The sequence below is a fragment of the Capricornis sumatraensis genome, chromosome 10, assembly GCF_032405125.1.
Source record: "Capricornis sumatraensis isolate serow.1 chromosome 10, serow.2, whole genome shotgun sequence".
Taxonomy (NCBI): Eukaryota; Metazoa; Chordata; class Mammalia; order Artiodactyla; family Bovidae; genus Capricornis; species Capricornis sumatraensis.
The window spans coordinates 9,774,502-9,786,399 of NC_091078.1; positions in this window are offsets into that span (position 1 = coordinate 9,774,502).

Consider the following 11,898-nt stretch of genomic DNA (forward strand, 5'->3'; position numbering starts at 1 on the left):
GAGGCCAGGACCCACCTCTGGTCCAGCCACTCTGTCCAGGACAGATTGGGGTACAGAGCTCTGGTGAGGGGACTCCAGTGGAGCTGCTGCCTGAGAGCCCCAGGAGAGGGCAGTGACGCGTGGCAAATGAGTGCATAGTGTCTCTCTGGTCTGCTGCTAGGGCTGCTGACTCGAGATAATAAAGTTTGATCTACACATTAGCATCTGCAACCAGTTTGAGTATGAGTATGCAGATCCGGTTTTGTGATGATTATAGTCTTATTGGTCTACTTTTAAAGGTGTTTAAAACATTTATGAGACTGAATCATCAGAATTGGGAAGAGTGTCATTGATTACACTTAACTTCAAATGTTCAGGGCAATCTACTTTGTTAAAATTATAAAAGGTCAATTTGTTAACTGTGGGAATTTGTTGTTGTTTAGTTGCTAAGTCGTGTCCGATTCTTTCCGACCCCATGGGCTGCAGCATGCTAGGCTTCCCTGTCCTTCACTGCCTCCCGTGTTTTGCTCAAAAAAGTCCTTCAGTACCTCCCGGATTTTGCTAAGTTTTAAACAAAATCCCGGAGGTAGTGAAGGACAGGGAAGCCTGGCATGGGACAGTCCTTGTGGCTGCAAAGAATCAGACATAGTATGTGAATATTTAAAGAAATGTTAACTGTTTCCGTTTTCCCATGTTGCATGTGAGATAAAGTGTGGAGCGGGCTGTGTTTATCTGTGTACACAGAGTTCCTTGAGCATTAAAGAGTAAGCTGTGGGGACCCCAAGGGGTGCTGAGAGTCAGTCCAGGGAGCAGGACACTGTCACAGTCTGTGCACCCGGGGGTGAGAAGGTGTCTGCCCCGTGCTCTGCCCCATGGCCTGGCTGGGGCCAGTGAAGGGGGCTGACCCTGTGCTCTAGGGTAGGATTCACAGCTGGTGGCCGCCTGGCCCTCACCCCACACAGGCCTGAAAGTTGATTCAAGGTTCTTTTGAGTCATGAATGTTGGGGAAGAAATGAATGCCAGGTAAGGGCAGCTGAGGCCCCTGCCTGGCAGACATGTCAAAGGCTTCCTACAGCTGAGGCCCCTGCCTGGCAGACATGTCAAAGGCTTCCTGCTTGAAAGGGCAAGCCGCACAGCCCACCCCAGGAGCTGGCTATGTCTCTAGGCCCAGCTCCCCAGCCCCTCTGGCCCTCAGGGCCCTGGCCTCCTCCTCCTCTTATGAGCAGTGCCGGGATAAGGGCCTGGCAGCAAGCTAGTCTTCTCTCCCCCTAAACAGGCACAATCAGAAAGGGCACAGGGAAGGCCCAGTGCCAACTGAGTCCACTGACAGGCAGAGCAGCTCTCCCAAGTGCTTGTCTGAATTTGCATTCCTCTCCAGGCACCCCACTCCAGTGTTCTTGCCTGGAGAATCCCAGGGATGGGGGAGCCTGGTGGGCTGCCGTCTATGGGGTTGCCCAGAGTCGGACACGACTGAAATGACTTAGCAGCAGCCAGGCCTCCTCTACCCTTGCAGGCCCATTGGGTTTCCCCAGCCATACTGATTCTATACAATTTAATGTTCCCTGAGCTTCATGGCACATCTATAACCCTCTCTGAGGGGCTGAGGGTGAGGGCACAAAAAACTTTTGGTCAGTAAATCAGATATGGAGGTTTACTAAGCAGATAGGATAATGCTATTTTTATTACTTCATTAAAAATATTTAGTTAGTTAATACATTCACATGTATTAAAGTTCTAAAGGGCTTTGGAACGGACATTTTCTTCTTACCTGTGTCCCCAGCACCCTTTTCCTCGAGGCAAATACTGTTACTGGTCGCTCATGTATTTTCCTATCAGGATGTTATGGAAGACACTGTTGGTTGAATCCTCAAATCCTTTCTGTTTTCTTTTTCTAGGGATAGAGTCACCAAAGTTTGGCAAGGTATAAACCTATCCATGAGAAAGACTACATTCTCCCAGCCACTCTTACAGTTAAGTACAAGCATACCTCATTTTATTGAGCTTTGCTTTGTTTATCTGTGTGTGTGTGTTTACAAATTAAAGGTTTGTACCAATTCTGCATCAAGCAAGTTTATAGGTGCCATTTTTTTTTCAACAGTGTTTGTTCACTTTGTGTCTCTGTGTCACATTTTTGGTAATTCTCATATTTTAAACTTTCATCATTCTTATTTTTGCTATGGTGATCTGTGATCAGTTATCTCTGATGCTACTGCTGCTAAGTCACTTCAGTCGTGTCCGACTCTGTGCAGCCCCATAGATGGCAGCCCGCTAGGCTCACCCGTCCCTGGGATTCTCCAGGCAAGAACACTGGAGTGGGTTGCCATTTCGTTCTCCAATGCATGAAAGTGAAAAGTGAAAGTGATGCTAAGTCGCGTCCGACTCTTCGCGACCCCATGGACTGCAGCCTACCAGGCTCCTCTATCCATGGGTTTGCCAGGCAGGAGTGCTGGAGTGGGGTGCCATTGCCTTCTCCCTGATGCTACTACTATTGCATAAAGATTACGACTTGCAGAAGGCTCAGATGATAGCATTTTTAGCAACAAACTTTTTAAATTAAGGTATGTACATTATCTTCTTAGACATAATACTACTGCACACTTAACAAATTACAGTATAGTGTAAACATTACTTTTATATGCACTGGGAAACAAAAAAATTCATATGACTGGCTCTTTTTTTTTATTTTGCTATATTTACTTTATTGCAGTAATCTGAAACTGAACCCATGATATCTCTGAGGAATGCATGTGCAACCAGTGGGATGTGAGCAAAAGTGATACGTGCTTCTTACTAGGTCATACCTTAAGGGAAAGAAGTACGTTTGGCCTTTGATAAAATTCAGCATCCTTTCATGATAGGATTAAGTATGATTTAGTATGGAAGGATCTGTTCTATACCAACAGATTAAGTATGGAAGCATTATTCCTCAACATAATAAAGGCCGTATGTGATAAACCCACAGCTAACATCACACTCAATGGTGTAAAGTTAAAAGCCTTTCCTGCTAGGATCAGGAATAAGACAAGGATGCCCATTGCCATCATTTCTATTCAACATAGGACTGGAGGTCTTAGTCATGTCAATTAGGCAAGAAAAAATAAATAAAAGACATCCAGTCAGAATTTCATCAGAATGGAATGTTCACAGATCATATGATATAGAGAATTCTGAAGACCACCCCAAAACTGCTAGAACTCATAAATGAATTTAGTAAAGTTGCAGATACAAAACCAATATATAAAAATCAATTGCATTTCTATACACTAACAACAAGCTATCTGAAAGAGCAAGAAAGTAATCTAAGCTTTATTTTCCAGGTAAGAATAGTGGATTGGGTTGCCATTTCCTTCTCCAGAGATAGAAACCCAATCCACTATTCTTACCTGGAAAATCCCATGGACAGAGGTGCTTGGCAGGCTACAGTTCATGGGGTCACAAAGAGTCAGACACAGCTGAGTGAGTGAGGGCACAACAGACATCTATAAGCACATTCCACACAACAACTACAGAATACATTCTTCTCAAGTGCCCAGGAAACACTCTGGGCACGTATTTGGCTGCATCGTGTCTTAGTTGCAGCACATGGCATGCAGGCTTAGTTTCTGTGTGGCATGTGGGATTTTAGTTCCCCAACCAGGAATCAAACTCACATCCCCTGCATTGCAAAGTGGATTCTTAAACATTGGACCAAGGAAGTCTCCCTAAAAAACGTTCTTAAGTATAGACCATATGTTAGGCAATCACATAAATCTTTAAAAATTAAAATAATTGAAATCATACAAAAGCTTACTCTCTGATCACAATGGAATGAAATTAGAAATCATTAACAGAAGGAAATTTGAGGAATTCACAATTATGTGGATATTATGCTTCCCTGGTACCTCAGACAATGAAGAATTTGCCTGCAATGCAGGAGACCTGGGTTCAATCCCTGGGTTGGGAAGATCCCCTGGAGGGGAATGGCAACCCACTCTGGTATTCTTGCCTGGAAAATCCCATGAACAGAGGAGCCTGGTGGGTCTCATGGGTCCATGGGGTCTCAAAGAGTCAGACATGACCGAGTGACTAGCGCACAAACAACATACTCCTAAATAACTAAAAGGTCAAAGATGAAATCAAAAAGGATATTAGGAAATATTTTGAAATGAATGAAAACAAAAACACTGCATACCAAAGCTTATGCAACCAACACAGTGCTTAGATGGAAAATTATAGCTGTAAACATCTATATTTAAAAAAAACGAAGATCTCAAATCAATAACCTAACCTTGTACCTCAAGATACTAAAAAAGAAGAGCAAACTAAACCCAACACAAACAGAAGGAAGGAAATAATAGAGATTAGTGCCAAAATAAATGAAATAAAAATGTAGAAAAAATGTAAAGAGGAAATCAACAAAACCAAAAGCTGATTCTTTAAAAGGATCAACAAAATTGACAAATCTTTAGCTAGACTAGTAAAAAAATAAAAGACTGTTTATTAAAATCATTAATAAAAAGGGCCATTATTTTATTTTCAGAAATAAAAACGATTATAGCAAAAAAGAAAGCAATCTCATTTACAATAGCATCCAAATAATTAAATAAATAAAATATTTAGGGATTAAACTGGACCAAGGAGGTAAAAGACCTGTACACTGAGAAGTATAAGAAGTATAAGACATTGATGAAAGAGCCTAAAGAAGATACAAGAAATAAAAAGGGAAGGAAAAGAAGAAGACACAAATAAATGGGAAGATATTCCATGTTCCTGGATTGGAAGAATTAACATAGTGAAAATGTCCATTCTACCCAAAGGAATTTACAGACTCAGTGTAATCCCTGTCAAATTTCTAATGGCATTTTTAGGATACCTTTTAGGGAAACCTATCCTAAAACCCTAAACAGCCAAAGAAATCCTAAAAAAGAACAAATCTAGAGGTATCACCCTTCCTGATTTTGCACTATAGGGAACATTCCATGCAAAGATAGGCACAATTAAGGACAGAAATGGTATGGACCTAACAGAAGCAGAGATATTAAGAAGACGTGGCAAGAATACACAGAAGAACTATACAAAAAAAGATCTTCATGACCTAGATAACCACTATGGTGTGATCACTCACCTAGAGCCAGACATCCTGGAATGCGAAGTCAAGTGGGCCTTAGGAAGCATCACTACAAACAAAGCTAGTGGAGGTGATGGAATTCCAGTTGAGCTATTTCAAATCCTAAAAGATGATGCTGTGAACGGGCTGCACTCAATATGCCAGCAAATTTGGAAAACTCAGCAGTGGCCACAGGACTGGAAAAGGTCAGTTTTCATTCCAATCCCAAAGAAAGGCAATGCCAAACAATGCTCAAACTACCACACAGTTGCACTCATTTCACATGTTTGCAAAGTAATGCTCAAAATTCTCCAAGCCAGGCTTCAACAATGTATGAACTTCCAGATGTTCAAGCTGGATTTAGAAAAGGCAGAGGAACCAAATTGCCAACATCCATTGGATCATCGAAAAAGTGAGAGAGTTCCAGAAAAACATCTGCTTTATTGACTATGCTAAAGCCTTTGGCTGTGTGGATCACAACAAACTGTGGAAAATTCTTCAAGAGATGGAAATACCAGACCACCTGACCTACCTCCTGAGAAATCTATATGCAGGTCAAGAAGTAACAGTTAGATCTTGACTTGGAACAACAGATTGGTTCCAGATCAGGAAAGGAGTATGTCAAGGCTGTATATTGTCACTTGCTTATTTAACTTATATGCAGAGTACATCATGTGAAATGCCAGGCTAGATGAAGCACAAGCTGGAATCAAGATTGCTGGGTGAAATATCAATAACCTCAGATATGCAGATGACACCACCCTTATGGCAGAAAGCATAGAGGAACTAAAGAGCCTCTTGATGAAAGTGAAAGAGGAGAGTGAAAAAGTTGGCTTAAAACTCAACATTCAGAAAACTAAGATCATGGTATCTGGTCCCATCACGTCGTGGCAAATAGGTGGGGATTTTCCTAATGGAAACAGTGACAGACTTTATTTTCTTTATTTTCCAAAATCACTGCAGATGGTGACTGCAGCCATGAAATTAAAAGACGCTTGCTTCTTGGAAGAAAAACTATGCCCAACCTAGACAGCATATTAAACATCAGAGATATTACTTTGCCAACAAAGGTCAGTCTAGTGAAAGCTTTGGTTTTTCCAGTAGTCATGTATGGATGTGAGAGTTGAACTATAAAGAAAGTTGAATGCCAAAGAATTGCTGTTTTTGAACTGTGGTGTTGGAGAAGACTCTTGAGAGTCTGTTGGACTGCAGGGAGATCCAACTGGTCCATCCTAAAGGAAATCAGTCCTGAATATTCATTGGAAGGACTGATGTTGAAGCTGAAGCTCCAATACTTTGGCCACCTGATGTGAAGAACTGACTCATTAGAAAAGACCCTGGTGCTGGGAAAGGTTGAAGACGGGAGGAGAAGGGGACGACAGAGGATGAGATGATTGGATGGCATCACCAACTCAATGGACTTGAGTTTGAGTATGCTCCAGAAGCTGGGGATGGACAGGGAAGCCTGGCGTGCTGTAGTCCATGGGGTCCCAAAGAATCAGACGTGACTGAGCAACAGAACTGCTGGACTGAATGTTTGTTGTGATCCACACAAAGGCTTTTGCGTAGTCAATGAAAAGGAAATAGATGTTTTTTTGGAATTCTCTTGCTTTCTCTATGATCCAATGGATGTTGGCAATTTGACCTCTGGTTCCTCTGCCTTTTCTAAACCTAGCTTGTACATCTGGAAGTCCTCAGTTTACATATTGCTGAAGCCTAGCTTGAAGGATTTTGAGCATAAAATGAGTGCAATTGTACAATAGTTTGAACATTCTTTGGCACTGCCCTTCTTTGGGATCAGAATAAAAACTCACCTCTTCCAGTCCTGTGGCCATCAGCAAATGATTTTGTAGCCTCAGCTCTGGGGGCTTAATTCAGAGCTCTTTTGTTTTTTCAAAATGTCGCTACTGACCTGTTTGGGATCCTCTAACATCATATTTCTGTAACTCTGTTTTACCACATAAAGTGAGGGGTAGGATCAAGATTTTAACTCACTGAGTCTATGCTGGGAGTATTTCGAGTAGGAAATGGAACCCGCGTGTCTTCCTGGATGTAGAGAATAGTTTGAGGCATTATTTGTTGGAAAGAAGCTCTGCCAGGAGAGGAATTTCCAGGGACCTGGCCTCTGCCTCTGGCTACTCTGTGACCTCTCCCATTCTAAGTACGGCTGGACCAGCCCTAAGCATGTACTTGTGTAATGAGAAACTTCTCTCGTCAACTCTTTGGTTCCTTTGAAGCAAGAAAGATAGGATAAGTGCTTATTTCTTTTTTTCTTTCCCAGGTTTTACAATGAATTAATTTTCTAGTATCATCCAAAGACTTTTTATTTTTTTAGCATTTAAAAAATTTTAAAAGATTGTTGTGAACTTATGAATTTAAACATATCTTATATGTTTTAAACCATCTTAAGTAAAGATGCTCATGTTGTCCCATTTTTGCAAGAAAGAACACTTCATGGTAAATCTTGAGTCCTTTCTTTCTACAAGCCTTCAGTGGTTTGGGGCACTTGCTTGATAACTGATATGACAAGATATTCCAGGTGAGCTTGTACACATTCTCTGCCCTAAGCTTGTAATCAGCCATTTCTTTGATGTTGGGAAGATGACAATGTGGACTTATCTGCCTCTTAGAAGAGTTTTTTCATGTTTCCGGACTGAACAACATACTAATTAGGGCATGGATGTCTCCTGTCTAACTCTTAAACAGATAATCTATTCAAGGCTTAAGATATAGAAAACGAAGATCATGGCATCCGGTCCCATAACTTCATGGGAAATAGATGGGGAAACAGTGGAAACAGTGTCAGACTTTATTTCTTGGGGCTCCAAAATCACTGCAGATAGAGCTTGCAGCCATTAAATTAAAAGATGCTTACTCTTTGGAAGAAAAGTTATGACCAACCTAGATAGCATATTCAAAAGCAGAGACATTAGTTTGCCGACTAAGTTCCGTGTAGTCAAGGCTATGGTTTTCCCTGTGGTCATGTATGGATGTGAGAGTTGGACTATGAAGAAGGCTGAGCGCCGAAGAATTGATGCTTTTGAACTGTGGTGTTGGAGAAGACTCTTGAGGGTCCCTTGGACTGCAAGGAGATCCAACCAGTCCATTCTGAAGGAGATCAGCCCTGGGATTTCTTTGGAAGGAATGATGCTAAAGCTGAAACTCCAGTACTTTGGGCACCTCATGCAAAGAGTTGACTCATTGGAAAAGACCCTGATGCTGGGAGGGGTTGGGGGCAGGAGGAGAAGGGGATGACAGAGGATGAGATGGCTGGATGGCATCACTGACTTGGTGGACGTGAGTCTGAGTGAACTCCAGGAGTTGGCGATGGACAGGGAGGCCTGGCGTGCTGCGATTCATGGGGTCGTAAAGGGTCGGACACGACTGAGCGACTGAACTGAACTGAACTGAAGACATAGATGAGGAAAATTCCTTATACTTCTCTAACATGTCACAGTTGTTTCTCAATTTAAGGCAGTGGTTTTCCACTTTGACTGCATACTATAACTCCCTAGGAAGCTTTTTAAAAAATACTGGATCCATCCTGGATGCACACCCAGAGATTCTAGTTTAACTGGACTAGGATCTGGCCTGGGCATTAGTTTTAAAAGTGTGAACCAACCTGATGGTGCACAACCCTGGGTGCATAGTTTATCATTCCATATGTGTTTTTACACTTTACTTCATATGTGTGAAGCTTTAAACATTACTGTTGGTCAGTCTTAAAATTTTATGTAAATTGTGTGCTACTGAGTATAGCCTTGGGAAGCTTGATTTTTACCTAAGATTGTTGTTATGCATCCCAGTTGATACTTAGACCCCTGGTTCATTCATCCCAACTATTATATTAACAGCTTATTAAAACCTTACTTCCGCACCATCATTTTCTGCTCTCTTTTACTGCAAAATTCATGAGTAGTTAGTTGTTCAGGTCAAAGATCTTGGAGTCATCCTTGACTCCTCTTTTTTTTGTTGTTTATGTCCCAAATTTATTCATTTGGAAATCCCCTTAGCTCCATCTTCAATCTTCAGATACATCTGACAATTTCTCACCACGTCTACCGCTACCACCAGCTTCCAGCAATCATTATCTTTTGCTTGGACTATTGCAATATCATCCTAAGTGGTCTCCATAGCTGATCTTCTATACTCAATCATCGCAAAGCAATCAGAATAACGTAAGTCAGATCATTCCTCTTCTCAAAACCCTCCAATGGCTTCCCATCTCTCAGTAAACTTCAGAAGTTTTACCGTGGTCTGCCAGAACATGGTGTGCATTTCCACCATCTATCTCACCACCTTCTCATCTTGTTACCAAGGCCAAGGTCATACTGCTTGCCTCATGCCAGGCCAGTAAATCGAGAGAGGGATTGCTGGGGCAAGGAATAGCGAGTTTATTTAGAAAGCCAGCAGCCTGAGAAGGTGGTGGACTGGTGTCCCGAAAACCGTATTACCTGAGCTAGAATTTGGGGCTTCTGAAAGGAGAGGCAGGTGGCTGGTTGTTGCATACTTCTTGGTGCAGGGACCCTTTATGATTGCCACTGTCCACATAGGTGTGGTTACAGTGTTCCTGTAAACCTCCAAGAAGACAGGTGCTATTTTCTGTTCTTCAGCTTTTTAAAGTCAGAGCCTTGAGGCTGGACTGTTCTGTGTTTTTCAGGCTATAGGCAACACTCGTTCACAAAGGCGCAGCGCCAGCATGACTAAGCACAGGCAAAGAGCACAGGAGTTTGAGCTAAAGGACTAGATCCAATAATGAGACAGGTTTGTTTTTCTCTTAGACAGTCACTTATGTTGTTAAAAGCCACACTTGGGTTCTTCTTATTCCTTGACTGTAACAATCCCATCTCCACCTTTGGGCCTTTGGATTTGCTGTTTCCTCATCGATGTGAGAAGGGTAATGCTTTTGAGAAATCAGTGCATTGAGAAAGAGAACAAAGAACCAGGTAAATAAAGCAGGCTCTCCCGCTTTTCCATGCCTGTGTACTTTCCCTCTGAGGTTCAGAGGCTTGATCCTATCTGAAATGACCTCTTTACTATCCTGTGCACCTACCCCGATCTTCTCCACCCTGAAGGTCCAGCCCAGGCTTCCACTACATCCATGTCCATGCCATCCCTGACCCTTGCCATCCAATGACCATTTTACAAAAATCATCACAGACCACCAGAGGCAGTCTGATTCTGGGTAAATTCTCTTTTAAGGTGTGAGTGCAGGTCTTCTAGACTTGATGCCAAATTCTTTGAAGATGATTCTCAAGCTTGGTTGCATATTGGAATCACCCAGGAGCTTTCAGAAATGTTTTATCTGTGTCCCACACCCGAGATTCTGATTTAATGGGCCTGGGTGTGTGTCCAGGGCATCAGAATCTTTCCAACTTCCTCAGGTAATTCTATCATGCAAACATTTTAAGAACCATCAGCTTTCCTGCAAGGACTCTCTCTCTGCAGGTAGTTTAAATTATTATGGATTCTTGATTAGTTTATAAAATAAAGAAAAGGGAACATGCTACTGCTTGTCGAAGGCTGCTGAAGCTTCAAGCCCGAAGTGCACAGATTTGATCTGTAGGGTCCTTTAGATTCTTGCTTCTCAAAATGTGGTCCATGGGTCAGTAGAACATCATTACAAGGAGCCTATTAGAGGTGTAAAAACTCAAGCCCCGCCCCCCCTCCAGTCTTGAGAACTGTGGAACTTTCAGTACAAATGATTTTGTCCAGCCCCCATATTAGGAGACCTGAACAAAACTATGCTTCCTAGCATAGTTTTTAGCACTCAAGGTTGTTTCTTGGGGAGACCCAGCCCCCTAAGTCCTTGCCTGGGGAAGCTCAAGGCTGTCAAAAGAATTTACCCATTGTTCCAGCCAAACATCTGACCAGAGGCCTCTGACATACATCTTTTTTTTTTTTTAGTTGATGTATATTTTAATTTTTAAAACTTTTATTTTATATTAGAGTATAGCTGATTAACAACATTGTGATATTTTCAAGTGGACAGCAAGTGGGCCCCATTTTCTTCCTTTTGCTTTTTTTGACCTCCCTTTTCTTAGAGCATTTACTTAAAAAAAAAAAGAAAACCCTCACAACTGTAAATGCTCTCTCTGTCCCTTTAAGATATGTATGTTATCTCCTGAAACCCAGGAGTATCTTCCTTAAGGACCTGAGAGCATCCCTCTGAAATGTCCTCAGCAAGACAGATAGGGCTCCATCTTCCAGTCTCTGTGGAAGGATGGAAACCTAACCTGCTGAACGAGCCAGTTAGCAGAGACAGCCTGATCACAGTGATCAGTCCCCGCACCTTCCGTTTGTAATTTTCCACCACTTTGACTTTGTTCAAATGCCCTCATCTCCCCTCCCACTCCTCCATCTTCCCTTTAAAATTCCAGTCACCTTTGTGCATGGCCTGGCTGAGTTCAGTTCCATACTGAAGCCTCTGCCCGAACTGTAGGTGTTACCAAGTAAACTCCGTCTACACTGCCTTTAACTAGTGTGTGGCTTTTCTCTAACCTTATTCATTTAACAAGATCTTTAGGTGATTTGCATGTATATGAAAGTTGGAGAAGTACCGTTTTGTATTTATCATTCCTTCGATGACTTCTAATAAACAGCCCTCAATGATAGATAGAAATTACTATGCCCATTCTACGATTGAGAGACGAAGGTCAGAGCTTTGCTTCAAGTCACACGGTTAAACTAGAACTTGAGCTCACCTCATAACTCAGTCCAGTGCTCTTTTCATAATGCCATGCTGACTGGGGAGAGAAGACAATGCATTCGGGGACCCAGGGGTGAAACAGCTGATGGAGATCACAATAAGGTTCTTCTCCAGGCATCCATTT